Genomic DNA, 15,531 nt, shown 5'->3' on the forward strand with positions numbered 1-15,531 from the left:
CTGTTGTGTGGGCTTTTAGACATTCTTAGCTACCTCTGGCATTGCAGTACAAAAGCAACCCCAGTAAATGAAGTGGCATGTAGCTACCTTCAGTAACACAATTTGTTGCATGAAACGTGAATTTCATGTAATTGTTATCATGAAATACAATTTTTTTCAAAGATTGATTTATTTTTATTGCAAAGACAGCTATACAGACGAGATACAAGAGAAGATCTCCCAGTACCTATGAAACTGTGTCACCTAATACAATGTAATTAATGAATAAATTAAAAAAAAAAAGAGAGAGAAGATCCACCTGCTGATTCACTCCCCAAATGAGCATAATGATCAGGGCTGAGCTGATCTGAAGCCAGGAGCTTCTTTGTCTTCCACTTGGGTGTAGGATCCCAAGGCTTTGGGCCATCCTTGACTACTTTCCCAGGCCATTGGCAGGGAGCTGGATAGGAAGCATGGCCTCCGGGATTAGAACAGGTACCCATATGGAATCCTGCCATGTGCAAGGTGAGGACTTTAGCCACTAGGCTACTGTGCTGGACCTGAAATACATTTTTTTCAAATTTCAAAGTATTTAAACATTTTTGGCTTATGGGGCATACAAACAAGCTGTTGGACTTCAAGTTTGCCAAGCCCCAGTCTAAAGACTGAGCCCAAATTGGAGAGTCTAGGACAAAATTAAGTGGAAAAAAAAAAAAAAAAGCCACCATATAGTACTCCGGTGAGTCCCTAGAAGGTGGCTGTGGGCTCTTATTAATTCTGAGCTTACAAATTCCTATTTGTGCATATCAAAGCCTTATTTTGTGAAATGGTAGTGACAGTTAACAGCATTTGGTAGTAATAGTTTTTAAATGTGCTTACTAGCAAAATTAAAAGCTGGCAGTTTCATCAGTCCGCACACTCTCTCCCCCTTGGCAAGTTTACAGCTCAGAGATCCCAAGTCTAGGATTTTACTACTTCAGACTAAGTAAACATGGTTTTCTCCCCCTAAAAGCCATGGCTGGAATTGAGTTGAAGGTCTCGTCTTGATCTTAGTTCACAGGGTAAACCACCAGAAAACCCACACTTGAGATCTTCCAAGAAGGAGAGAAAATTCTTGCTTCCAAACCATTAGGTTGTAAACTCTGGTGATCCAGGATGGTGTGGGGTGAGGGCCAACCAGGAGAAGGTAGTTGCTAGCTGTGAAGGAACCTAAGGGGGGAAAAAACCAGGATGCATACAAACAGTTGTCTGCTTTGTCCTTAATGGGATAAGGACCAATCCTTTTGCCCTTTGGCTAAGGGTGAGTTAAGCACTCACCGCTGCTCCAATGCTGACTAGGAGGGGCAGAATTTCATTTCCATAACGCAAAGCCCACGGTGTGGGAAGGGAAGCCGCAAGCCTTCTCGCCGGGTCCTCTCCAGCTCCCTGTGCAACAGCTTTCCCCCCACTAACCTTGGGACAGAACTAAATAAGATAGCTCTTCTGGCTTCTCCCCCCCATGGGAAGGGCTCAACGGGCGGCTGCTTAAAGCAGACCGCGGGGCAGAGCAACCCATGGCCCGAGCTCACCGCGGGGCAGAGCTGCCCATGGTCCCTTTCCCTTCCCCAGGGCTGCGGGCGACGGCTTCCGGTCCCCAACCCCTGGGCCGGACGTTTCTGGCAGAGCCGGCCTGCGTTCCACGCCGCGAGCGGAGCGTCCCAGGCCACTGGCCTCCTCCGCGGGGCCCTCGCCCTACGTAGGTAGGACACACCCTCCCTGCTGCCCTTTTTTTTTTTCCCTCCACATCAATGAAACCACTGCTCAAATTTGGATTTCGGTCCGCTAGCCCCGCCAAAACTTCCAGCGTGCCCCGCCCACTCCACGTGGACCTCCCTTCCCGGTCCCGGCAGCCGTTGCGAGCACCCCTCCCCCGCCCCGCAGCACGTGACCGATTGTTGTGTTTCCTTCCTGGGGCTCTGGCACCAGCAAAAGACTGGACTAAAGCGCCCCCTTCAGGCTGTGTGTGGCACAGCACGACAGGGAAATGTGGCTGCTAATGCTTACAGCGTCCAGGCCACATGGCTGCTTAATGACTAAGGAGTGTAAGTAAAAACGCAGACAAATTAAAAATGGATCTCTTCAGAAGAAACTGCTTTGGGGTGGAGTTAGGTAAACTTTTCAAACCAAGGCGGCAACGTACGATAATGCCACTTCAGCTGCGTTTCCACTAGAACTATTGGTGATGTTAGCATGATGATCTGATCCCCTCATGCCAAGCAAGAACTAACAGCTCCCTGATGGGAGCCGTGTTGTGGTGTAGCAAGTAAAAGTACTGCCTGCAGGCCTGGAGCGGTAGCCTAGGAGCTAAAGTCCTCGCACACACCGTGATTATGTATGGGTGCTGGTTCTAATCCCGGCAGCTACGCTTCCTATCAAGCTCGCTGTTTGTGACCTGGGCAAGCAGTAACGGACGGCCCAAAGTCCCAAGACCCTGCACCTGCCTGGGAGACCTAGAAGAAGCTCCTGGCTTCAGAGTGGCTCAGTTCTGGCCATTGCAGCCACCTGGGGAGTGAACCAAAAGATGGAATATCTTTGTGTTTTGCCTTCTCTCTGTAAATCTGACTTTCAAATAAAAAATAAATAAAGTCTTTTTTAAAAACAGAAAGAAAAAGTCTCTTGGCTTTGGTTCAGTTCAGCTCTGGTCATTATGGCCATTTTTGGAGTGAACCAGCAGGTAAAACATCTTTGTCTCTCCTCTCAGTAAATTTGCTTTTCCAATAAACACAAATAAATATTTTAAAAAATAAATGTTAAACAAAAAATAAAATGAAAATAAAGTGAAGCTGCTAGGACTCGAACTGACACCTGTGTGGCATGAGTGTGCTGTACTGAGTGCTGGCCCTAACAAATAAATCTTATTTTAAAAAGTTACGGGCCCGGGGCTCAGCAGCATGGTCTAGTGGCTAAGGTCCTCGCCTTGATCCCATATGGCCGCTGGTTCTAATCCCGGCAGCTCCACTTCCTCTCTATCTCTCCTCCTCTCAGTATATCTGACTTTGTAATGAAAATAAAATAAATCTTAAAAAAAAAAAAAAAGTTACGGGCCCGGCTGCATGGCCTAGTGGCTAAAGTCCTCTCCTTGAACGCACCGGGATCCCATATGGGCACCAGTTCTAATCCCAGCAGCTCCACTTCCCATCCAGCTCCCTGCTTGCGGCCGGCCTAGGAAGGCAGTTGAGGACGGCCCAATGCTTTGGGACCCTGCAGCCGGTGGGAGACCTGGAAGAGGTTCCTGGCTCCTGGCTCCGGATCGGCACAGCACCGGCCATTGCGGTCACTTGGGGAGTGAATCATCGGACGGAAGATCTTCCTCTTTATCTCTCCTGCTCTCTGTATATCTGACTTTGTAATAAAAATAAAATAAATCTTTAAAAAATAAAAAAATAAAAAGTTCCATGTGTGGCCACTTGGGGAGTGAACCAACGGATGGAAGGTCTTTCTGTTTCTCCTCTCTGTAAATCTGACTTTCCATTAAAAAAATAAATCTTACCCCCCCCCAAAAAAAGTTCCCTGGGGGTCTGGCACGTAGCCTAGCAGCTAAAGTCCTCAGCTTGCTCACGCCAGGATCCCATATCGGCACCAGTTCTAATCCCAGCAACCCTGCTTCTCATCCAATTCCTTGCTTGTGGCCTGGGAAAGCAGTTGAGGATGGCCCAAAGCCTTGGGACCTTGCACCTGTGTGGGAGACCTAGAAGAAGTTCCTGGATCCTGGCTTTGGACCTGCACAACATCAGCTGTTGTGGTCACTTGGAGAGTGAATCATGGGACAGAAGATCTTCCTCTCTGTCTCTCCTCCTCTGTGTGTATGTGTATATATATATATACATATATATAAAACTTTGCAATAAAAATAAATCTTAAAAAAAAAAAAAAGGTCAAGCGAAGCCAAAAAGAGAATCAGTTTCTCTGAGAAAAATTCTGACCTGGGCTTTTCCCCACACTGAAGATGGAGTCGATTGGCTTGGGGTGGCTGACTGGGAGAAAGGGTCATGGGCAATGCTCAGAGAAGAAAAGTAGGGCTACGTTGTGTGTACAAGGAATGGTCAGTCTGAAATTAGAATTGTTTTGACAAGGTGCCATTTTCCTCCAAGGTCATGGGGGTCACGACTCATAATAACAAGGTGAAACATTTACAAGGCATGGACCCTAACAGGGATCTCATTGTAGTCAAACACACTGCCCTGAACCGAATCAAGGAGCAATCGCTGAGAGAATGGGAGGAACATCTACTTTCAAGGCCGGACGACCAAAATCAATCAAGCTAGAATGTTGAGGCCTGTGTCCAGGACACTTGTTCTCCTCTAACTCGGCATCTGTCCGGGCTCCCATTACCAGGCGCTATTTCCAGAAGCCTGGGCTGGGGGAGGAAGTGGGAGGAGCGGAAGTGGAGAGGCAGAGGGAAACCCAGTGGGCTCCTCCCCCACCACAGCTGCAGTTCTCGCTTTTAGCCACTCAGAGGCTCCCGAGCTCAACCACAGCCCTCAAGCAAAGGGGAGAGACAGCAAGCCAGTGAACCGCCAGGGAACTGACTGCCGGATACTTCAGGAATGACCCTGAACGTAGAGGTGACCCAGGGGTCACTACTATAGGGATGCAAACCTTGCTCGTGGCTGTTCCGGAAGGCATCCAGCCTCGGGCCTCGGGAGATGTGTGGCACTGGGTAATAGCCGGCACCTATTGTCCTCATCCTCCATTCTGGGGTCATGTCCTCATTTCCCTCCCCCCCACCGCAGGGTGAGAGTCATTCCCAGGTCTGTGGGAGTCCCAAGGAATGGTGTCAGCTTGTCTGCGTATCAAGCTGTAGACTTCCTGGGCTGTGGGGTGGAACTTGGCTAGGGAGAAGCCCTTTGGACAGGAGAACCACCCAGTCCTGTGGAGCCTGCCCACTTTCTGTGCTAAGCAAAAAGCCCATTTATCATTCCCTGTCTCCGACACCTAACTTCCTTCTCCCACAATAGGATTTCCTTTCCAGAACAAAACATGCACAATGGGGGAGGAGGGCAATGGTCGTCCTGAAACATATGGTTTATATCGGGTGATTGGGGGTAAGCACCTATTTCAGAAACTGCCTTCCCTGTTCCAAAAGGCAAGATGCTGGAAGGAGGAATTCAATTGCTGGGATCCCAAGGTCAAGGGCTATAAATGGCAATCCTCCCCGGGGAGTCCTCAGAACCCTGGAAGCTAAAGAAACTGCAGATCTTCATACAGAGTTAAGCCTGGAAGTTCATGGGTTTCTGCATAGCTAACCCCAGCTCAGCCTCCATTTCCCTCCAATAAATCAGCTCAAGTCTGAACTCACTCCTCCACCTCAAGACCAAGAAACTCCTTCCAGCCCACTGCAGCAGACAGCTGGGTTCAGTGTGGGGAACAGGCCAAAATCACTCCCAAATCTCCGAGATAGAGAGCAGGCCTGTCAGGGATCTCTGGCTCCTCTCCAAGGGATCACTGCTCAAAAGCATGTCTGCATTTGAAGAATCTTCTGGTATTTCCCACTCACAGCCTCCCCAACTGAGTGAGCATTCAGTGTTGTGGTGCCCCCTGCTTCTCATCCCCTCCACGCCACTTTTGCAGCCTCCTCTGCCTGACATCATTCTTGCTAGAGCTGTGCCAGATTCCCAAGTTCCTGTCTTGAAACCTCAGCCCCCACACCCAGGGCCTAGGGGAAGCCCATGTAGGTCACTGCCGCTGAGCCTGCAGGGCTGTTGGCTGCTTCAGCCCAGAGCATTTCAAGAAGGGAGAGGAGAGCTTGCAAAGACGCCAAAGAAAAGGGTGCCGTGAGAATCAGAGCAAAGCATAGTGCTCAGAAAATGAGGCGAGGAGAGGCCAAGAGTCACCCGGCCTGGTTTGAGCCCTGCTGTGCAGAGTGAGGGAGGGAAAGAGGGCGGAGAGGGCCAGGACCTTCCTCCCTCCTCCCCATCCTCTCTGTGCTGTGCTCGGTTTGCCTCTGCAAAAGGGAGCCCTTTGGAGCCTGCTGTGTGATCCCCCAATCTCCAACCCCTCTGAAGACTCAGGAGCCTTTGGGACTGGCCTTAGAGACCCTCTGAACCCTCTGGCCACAAGCCTATGTGTCTCCGGAAGCTGGAGCAGGCTTGACTAGCTCCACCCTTCTCTATTGAGACTTTTCCTGCTTGTTATCTGTGAAAGTCGTTTGGCCCTGGGAACTTCCAGTCCTCTGGAGCCTTGTTCCTTCACTTGGCTCTGAGAGAGGGAGGCGTATGCCTGCTCCTGGTACTAGTTTAGGAGTACCTGGAGAGTCCAGGACCTATGACTGTAGGCAGTTTGGGGGTCCCCATGGCCAACAAAAAATAAATAAGGGACCTGATGTCCACTTCAGTCACAATGAGTTGTGGAACCCCCAGGATGAGAAGAGCATTAGGTTAAGACAGAGGAAAGATCAACAATGAGTATTTAGCCTTTTTTTTAAAATTTTATATTCTAACATTTTCTCTTCCCCCAACAGCTCATTCTCCCACCACTGGTGTGCCTCTTGCCCCCATTTCTAGAATCCTCACACAAGAAGCACTCAGCAAATATTTTTTATGCTGAGTCAGAGTAAACTTGGCCACGCTCTCCAGCTGAACTTTGTTATGTGTGTGTGTGTCTTCTTTCAGGATAGTTTTTAAATGTACAAAACAAACATTGTGAAAAAGAAAGTGTTAGATTCGCCGCTCGCCAAAATGTCAGATTTGCTGACCACCAGGAAAAGAGTAACTCAGCCAAATATATGAAAAAAAGTTTACATGGCCTTTATTTCAGGGAACTACGGTCACAGGCTTCCCTTCCCCATGCTGCAGAAAGGAGAGACGTGAGGAGTGAAGCAGAGGAAGAAGAGTGCAAAGGAGACAGGGAAGGGGCCCTTTTAAACTCTCCTTGACATGGAAGCCAAGACTGGGGTTGCTTCAGCCCTTATTGGTGGGGGGATATGGGTCTGTGCCCCTCCTTGGTGCAACGGTGGCCTCACACCCTGAGGGGCCCGCCAGAATTCTGCCATCCATTCCGGGTTTGGTTGGAGGCAAACTCCACCCTTCTCCTACTACCGTGGTAGCCATCAGAAAATAGTTCCCAAAAAAGCTCTCACCCATCTCCCCCTATTGTTAATATTTTATCTTTTTTTTTAAGATTTATTGATTTTTATTTGAAAGATAGATTTCCAGAGAGAAGGAGAGACAGAGAAGAGACAAGTCTTCCATCTGCTGGTTCGCTCCCAAATGGCCACAATGGCTGGAGCTGCACTAATTGAAACCAGGAGCCAGGAGCTTTTTCTAGGTCTCCCACGCGGGTGTAGAGTCCCAAGGCTTTGGGCCATCTTCTACTGCTTTCCCCAGGCCACTAGCAGGAAATGGAGCATTGGGACACGGACTGACACCCATACAGGATTCTGGCACTTGGAGGTGGAGGATCAGCCAGTTGAGCTATTGTGCTGGGCTCTAGCATTTTATCTTACATGATCTATTTGTTATATTTAATGAATTGTACCCAGCTCCTTTTCCCAAGTAGATGCAACGGCCAGAGCTGAGCCAATTCGAAGCCAGCAGCCAGAAGCCTCTTCTGGGTCTCGCGTGTGGGTGCTGGGTCCCAAGGCTTTGCACCGCCCTTTACTGCTTTTCCAGGCCACAAGCAGGGAGCCGGAGGGGAAGTGGAGCCGGGATACAAACCAGCAACCATATGGGATCCTGGTGCATGCAAAGTGAGGACTTTAGCCACTGAACTATTGTGCCACACCCGTAACCCTGGGTTTTTATATCCAAATCTTCATTCCACCCATCCTTCTGTGCAGTGACTGTTCTGTGTTCATATGGACCCTCCATCTTGATTGGTGAAGTCTAAAAGATTGGGACTGAGGTTTATTGTGACTCGAGATTACTTAGATCAGCATCTCAGGTTTTTTACTCAGGTTTTATTTATTTATTTATTTATTTATTTATTACATTGTATTATGTGACATACTCAGGTTTTTTACCCTCAGAAAGGGTTCTCCCATATTTGAGTCAGCAGCTGAGGGCATGGCAGGACTGATTCAGCTAAGGGATCCCTGTCACGGACTGCAGGATTTCCATGCAGTGCCAATGGCTGCGTCCTAAACCATCTCCATCTTTACTCTGTTGCTGGCATCTTTGCAAAGTTGACAGTAACATAAGTGGGTGAATCATGCAACACGTGCCCCAGAGCCAGGTAGCACCCACGGGTTCTCGTCCCTGAGATCCGAGATCTCCACAGTGGGTGCCAGATTTCAGCCTACATCAGAATCACTTGAGGGCTTGCGGGACTCTGCCAGGTCAGCTAACTTCAGGCCTGAGAACGTGCATTTCTACCAGGTTCCCAAGGTGATGCTGGAGTTGTTTTAGAGAACCCCCAGCCCCTGACCACCAGTGTTCACCGGGTAGACTTAGATGGATTCCCGAGTTGTGTGATTTAGGAGGAAAAGAACAGTGAGGCTCATGAGCCAGTGACTCCCGCTCTGTCTCCCATCCCTAGAATATGTGTCCAGGGGCCAGGGCAAGTGTGAACCGGTCTCAGGCTGCCTTTGTTTAAATGGTCCGGTTGACTCCATCCTTATTGAAAGTCACTTCCCAAAAAACATGTTTTGCAGCGGGCGGCGGCGGAGGGAGCACTAGGAATTTCCTGTGGCGCGGCAGCCCCAGCGCGGGGAGGGGTGGAGGCAGTGCTGAGCGAGCACCTTCCCTTGGCTCGGGCAGGGCCACGTGCCCCACCCCCTCGCTCGCACATGTCTCCTCCGCCACCGCCGCAGCAGCCGGGCTGTTTATGAGCGAGTTGTTGTGGTAGAAATGGAGCAGGCTGCACATGCCCAGGCCATGTGACCCCGGCAGCCCGCGTGAGCCTAGCGCCCGCACAAACACACTCGGCCCTGTCCTCCACGGGCCGGGCAAACAGGAGGCAAGAACAGGGAAGGAGGGAAAAGGGCATTTGGGCTCCTGGCTCTGCCTGCTTCTTCGGCCTGGGTGGTTGGGCTGGCCCAAGCCGCCAGGCGAGCAAACACACAGCATAGAAATGCTGCTCCCAGACAACCCGGTTTCCTTTGCACCACTCAGGGCTCTATGCCCCCAAAGAACCAAGGGAAGATCCCCATGCCAAGAACACAGACCGGCCCGTCCCAGCCCAACTAGGCCACCCAACCCCCTCTTTCTCTAAGACGGAGGGTGCCTGGCCGCCTTCCGCGCCCCCTGCCGCGAAGGCAGCAACGGCCCATTCCAAGATCAAAACAAGAATTCAGGGATTTGTGGGGTCAGGGACACGAACCGAGGGTTCTCTGCAACAGTGGTCTGTAAGGGGGCGGGTCCAGGAAGCAGACAGTCCCTCTGCAGATTGATTGTGGGTGGGGAGGAGCCCAGAGCTGGGGAAGACCCAGCAAAGCATTCGTGCTGCTAACCCTTGCCTTGCTGGAGAACAAACAGGAGCGATAGGCACAAGTTCAGCATCCGTACCTCCTTTAAATGTCCTCCCCATACCACCCCTGTCACCCACTTAGCACCCTAACCTCTCCACCCCCTTCCCCGGGCTTTGCTCCCGCTCCCTGCCCCCACAGCCCGTGACCCTGTTCTGTGCGCAATGCCTCTTGCTGGGATATGAGACTGTGCTGGAGTCAGGCGGACAGTAGGTTAGCAGGAACAAGTGAATGAAATGAGCACGACCCACATTTCCTCATCGCACCAAAACTTCGCAGATCCTGCATTGCAGAGCTAGCGCTTTTTTTTTCCCCCTCCTCTTTCTCTCTTCCTAATCTCTGCTAGGCCCCTACACACGTCTGCATTTTTGCAACCAGCACAGATTTTTTTTTTCTACAGGGTGCAAACTGCGCATTCTAATGAGCCAGAGCTTCTTCCTGCCGCATTGAAAATCTCTTTGGCAAATTGCTTATTTCCCCTCCCCCCTTCATTTAGAAGAGGAGGAGGGATCCCGAGTTTGCAAAATCTCATCCTCTCCAACCTCCTCCCTTCCTCCCTCCCCCAAGAAACTGCAGTCTTTCCAGCCCAACAGCTGCAGACCAGAGGAGAAGGGTGGGAGGAGGGAAAGTGAGCCCTGTTCTGCCGCCTTTCCCTGCAGCCTGGGCTGGCAGCCCACTGCACACACACACACCCCCCTTCCTCCTCACCCCAGTCAGTGTTTACGTAAGTCTCCCAGAAGCTACACACGGCCCCTAATGCCTGCCCAGGCCATGGCCTACTCACGAGGACTGTCATGAGTCTCTGGCCTCCCCCAGGCAGCTGCATGTAGAAGTCTGAGGAATGGAGAGATGCCAGATAAGGAGAGGGCTGGTGATGGAGCTTGGGGTAAGAGGCTGGGATGAAAACAGAACATAGGTACTCACCCCCCCACACACACACACATACACTGTGTATATGTGCACAGGCAGATACACACACACACACACACACATTTCCCTGCCTCAAGGACAGCTGGTGGGCAGGTGCAAAGGCTTGGAAGATGACATCACCAGTGGGCTCTAGGAGCAGCAGGGCAAACGTTGGGAAAGAGGCGTTGGCATTGCATGACCTGGATGCCACTGCCCCCTGCTCACAATGAGGCTCCCAAGGATAGAAGAAGCGATGCCTGAGGTACAGTTGACCTCTCCAGGGTCCTATGGTGTGGGAGATGGCTGGAATCTGAAAGGAGAGCCCTCCGTGGAGCTTCCCATAGCATCTGCTGGAACAGCATTGGGTCAGGAAGAGCTAGTTCTAGAAGGGTATGCTGTTGCAGCAGGCACATAGAAGGCTAGATGCTTCCTTACAACTTTTCGCACCGCTGGCACCCATACAGGATGCAGGCATTGCAGACTGAAGGCCTCAGTCTGCTGTGCCACCGTGCCGGCTTCCATATGGGACAGTTTTGCTTGTTGGTTTTACTTGTTTAAAGTGAATTGACTTAAAAAGTTTTTTTTAATTTATTTAATTTTTATTGGAAAGTCAGATTTTAGAGAGAGAAGGAGAGACAGAAAGATTTTCTGTCTGCTGATTCACTCCCCAAATGGCCACAATGGCAGGAACTGAGCTGATCCAAAGCCAGGAGAGCCAGAAGCTTCTTCTGGGTCTCGGACACAGGTACAGGGTCCCAAGGTCTTAGATTGTCCTCTACTGCTTTCCCAGGCCACAGGCAGGGAGCTGGATGGGAAGTGGAACAGCCAGGACCCGAATGGGTGCCCATATGGGATCCCAGCACATGCAAGGTGAGGACTTTAGCCACTAGCCTATCATGCTGAGTCCAATTTATTGATCTTTTTAAAAGATATATTCATTTTTGGGATGACACGTGGCACAGCAGGTTTTCTTATCTTTTTTAAAAAAAAACCAAATGTGTTTGAAAGACAGAGTTAGAGAAGTTAGAAAGAGCTTCCGTCTGTTGGTTTAATCCCTAAATGACTCCGTCAGGGCTGGGTCAGGCTGAAGCCAGGAGCTGGGAACTCTAGATTATGACTTTGGATGAATGGCAGAGACCCAACCATTCCAGCCATCTTTTATTGCTTTCACCCCCAGGGCATTAGCGGGGAGCAGGGGCTGAAGCAAAGCAATCAGGGCTTTAACCAGCACTCATGTGGCATGCCAGCATCACAGCAGCTTCACCTTCCATGCCACCATGCTGGCCTCCGTGGGCTTGCTTTCTGTACCCTACCCTGGCTTCCTTTCCCTTGTACAGTCAGAAGAGGAGAATGTGGGTTGGAGAAAGAGACCAGTTTAAGGACAGAGAAAGTGTGGCATGAACAGAGCTTTTGGGAGCAGAGGGCACTTCAGGCTCCTTTCTCCATGATTCAGCTTGCTACCAACCAGGCACCATCATCATTTGGGAAATGCCAGAATCTGGCATTGCATGGGGCCGTTATTCTCTCTAGAGAGGGCAGCTGTGGATTGTGGAAATTTTCCTCTTTGGGACCCTGGGATTGAGTCCCCAACCCTGCACCTTCACTGTGACAATGATAATGATACTTTCAAGAGGTGTTGGTGTGTGTCGGGGAGCTTCAGCCTTTCCAATCATCTCCACCAATCCCGCCATTCCTTGAGGGGACATCTTCTCCATCTTCAGAAATGTGCTTTGTGCAGCTTCAAGACGAGTGCCTAGGATCTGGCACCCTGAGCAAGTTCATAGGCATCTCTAAGTGTGTTTCCCCATCTCTAAAATAAGAATGTGGACCCACAGCATGGGATGACTGTGAATATTAAGTGAGAAAATGTGTGTAAAGCCCTTAGCACAATCCTTGGCATACAGTTAGTGCTGGATACATATTTATTATTTCCCTTCCTTGGAAAGAGCCAAAAATGAGGATGAGATAGACTTTGAGGCAAAATGCTTTTGTGGAACCCAGGCCTGGGTCATGCCTTTCTCCCCTAAGATCAAGTGGGTTCAACCTTGCCCCTCCTTGTGGGATTTCTCTCCAAGACCTGGAGGTTTTGGGTGAGGCTGAGGAAAGCAACCCAGTCTTTCATAGACCAGGAGAAGGATCCAAGAGGCCAGGGGATAAGGCTCCCCCCACACATGGCTGCTTCTCTGGTTCAAGGGCATCCCCAGGGTTTCTGTCCCAGGTTTACCTCACCTGGGCAAACAGGTTTTTTACTTTGGGTAAGGATTCCTTGGTGAGAAAGGAGGGGGATGGGAAGGCACCTCCCAAAGCGAAGCATGACCTGCTTTCTACAAGGATCCGCCCTCAGTCAGTAAGTGAAGCAGTGGGCCCTAGATGTAGGACACTCTGGACTGGCACAGGGCGTTGCCCTGTTACCTAAAACAACCTACTGACAAGGAGAAAAGATCATGGGTCAAATGCACACACCCACGTATATGCCTAGCATTTGCCCTCACACAGACACACAGCCCATGCTCACAATTCCTACACTCTCTTTTTATTTTTCTCTCTCTCTCTAACACACAGTGGCCAGAGCATACGGTTGCTCACTCAATCCTTCTTCTACTAGATTTCTGCTGTCTTAGTCCGAAGAATCCAGCATGAAATACACATTTGGAAACATACACCAAGAAGCCAACACTCCCCTGCCATGGTGAACTCAGTCCCCAGAATACCTTGGGATCTGGATGGAATCTCATAGCGCACCTTGCTGTGCCAAGTCTCGGGTATACATCTGTTCTACGCAGACCCAAGCTGAGCGTTGTGATCACAAGTGCAGTCCCTGAGCTGGTGCCACGGCATAGCACACTAATCCTCCCCCTGTGGTAACAATAAGCCATTTGGGCACTGATTTGAATTCAGGCTGTTCTGTGTTCAATTTAGCTCCCTGATGTGTGTGGGAAAGCAGGGAAAGATAGTCCAATTCCTTGTGTCATCCCTGGTACCCACATGAGAAATCTGGAAGAAATCACTGGCTCCTGGCATTGGACTGGCCCAGTTCTGTCCATTTCAGCCATTTGAGGAGTGAAACAGCAAATGGAAGATATCTCTCTCTGTCTCTCTTTCACTTTGTAACTCTGTCTTTTATTTTTTTTTCAAAGATTTATTTATTTTATTACGAAGTCAGATATACAGAGAGGAGGAGAGACAGAGAGGAAGATCTTCCGTCCGATGATTCACTCCCCAAGTGACCGCAACGGCCAGTGCTGTGCCAATCTGAAGCCAGGAACCAGGAGCCTCTTCCCGGTCTCCCACGCGGGTGCAGGGTCCCAAAGCATTGGGCTGTCCTCGCCTGCTTTCCCAGGCCACAAGCAGGGAGCTGGATGGGAAGTGGAGCTGCCAGGATCAGAACCGGCGCCCATATGGGATCCCGGAGTGTTCAAGGCAAGGACTTTAGCCGCTAGGCCATGCCGCCGGGCACAACTCTGTCTTTTAAACTGAAGTTAAAAGGGCCCGGTGTGGTGGCCTAGTGGTTAAAGTCCTCGCCTGAACACGCCGGGATCCCATATGGGCGCAGATTCTAATCCTGGCAGTTCTACTTCCCCATCCAGCTCTCTGCTTGTGTCCTGGGAGAGCAATAGAGGATGGCACAAAGTGTTGGGACCCTGCACCTACGTGGGAGATCCTGAAGAAACTCCTAGCTCCTGGCTTCGGGCTGGCTCAGCTCTGGCCATTGTGGCCACTTGGGGAATGAACCAGCCAACAGAAGGTCTTTCTCTTTGTATCTCCTTCTCTCTGTATATCTGCCTTTTCAATAAAGAAAAAACTTTAAAAATAACAATAAAATAATAATGAAACAATAATAAAAATAAAATAAAATAATAAAATAATAATAAAATAAAAAAAAAATAGCGTCCAGCTCAGCCTGTGCATTTGGTGCATACTGCTTAGGATGCTCACATCTCAGAGTATCTGGGTTCAAGTTCTGGCTCAGTTCCCAATTCCAGCTTCCTGCAGACACACACCCTGGGAGACAGCAAGTGATGGCTCAGGTAACTTGAGTCTCTACCACCCATATAGGAGACACAGATTGAGTTCTTGGCTTCTGGCTTTAGTCTGGCCCAGTACCAGCTGTTGTGGGCATTTGGAGAATGAGCCAGTGGACGGGAGTTTTCAGTCTTTGCCTCTCAAATAATTTTTTTCAAAAGTATTTATTTTATTTCACAGGCAGATTCACAGAAAGAAGGAAAAAACAGAGAAAGAAGGAAAAAACAGAGAAAGAAAGGGGATCTGCTGGCTTATTCCCTAAATGACTGCAATGTCCAGAGATGAACTGATTGGAAGCCAGGAGCTAGGAGCCTTTTCCAGATATCCCATGTGGGTGCAGGGCCATCCTCTGTTGCCCTCCCAGGCCACAAGCAGGGAACTAGATGGGAGATGGAGCATCTGGGACACAGACTGGCACCCATATGGGTTCCTGGCACTTGCAAGGTGAGGATTTAGCCATTGAGCCATCGTGCCAGGCCCCCATCAAATGAATTTTTTTTAAAAGACTTATCCATCTTTATTGGAAAGGCAGATATACAGAGAGGAGGGAGAGAGCCAGAGAGGAAGATCCTCCATCTGATGCTTCACTCCCCAACGGGCCACAATGGCTGGAGCTGCGCTGATCTGAGGCTAGCAGCCCGGAGCCTCTTCTGAGTCTCCCAAGTGGGTTCAGGGTCCCAAAGCCTTGGACGATCCTCAACTGCTTTCCCAGGCCATAACCAGGGAGGTAGATTGGAAGTGGCGCTGCCAGGATTAGGACTGGCTCCCATATGAGATCCTGGCACATTCAAGCTGAAGACTTTTTTTCAGTTATTTAGGCCACAGTGCCGGGCTCATGAAATTTTTTTCCAGTCTCTTATTGTTCTGAATTTGGCTATGAAAAGAATGGCGTGTGTGTGTGTGTGAGTGTGTGTGTAGTGGCAAACTGGAATGTTCACCTGATAAGAGGGAGAGGGAGGATGTGTTTAGATGCATCTGTTGACTTAAAGCTAAGGTTGAGGTCAAACAGAGGCCAAGATTTTACTTCAGGTCCCCATTTCCCCAAGTGCCAAACAGACAACAGGGGTTGCACAGCCTCATCCCTTCTTCCAGCAGAGAAAGGAAAAGAGTGGCAGATGAGAAGTTTCTGAAGCCAAGGAGGAACCTTTTCTCCTCTGTCTCATTTCTTGTAGAAGAAA

Source organism: Ochotona princeps, chromosome 17 (genome assembly GCF_030435755.1).
Source record: "Ochotona princeps isolate mOchPri1 chromosome 17, mOchPri1.hap1, whole genome shotgun sequence".
NCBI classification, from domain to species: Eukaryota; Metazoa; Chordata; class Mammalia; order Lagomorpha; family Ochotonidae; genus Ochotona; species Ochotona princeps.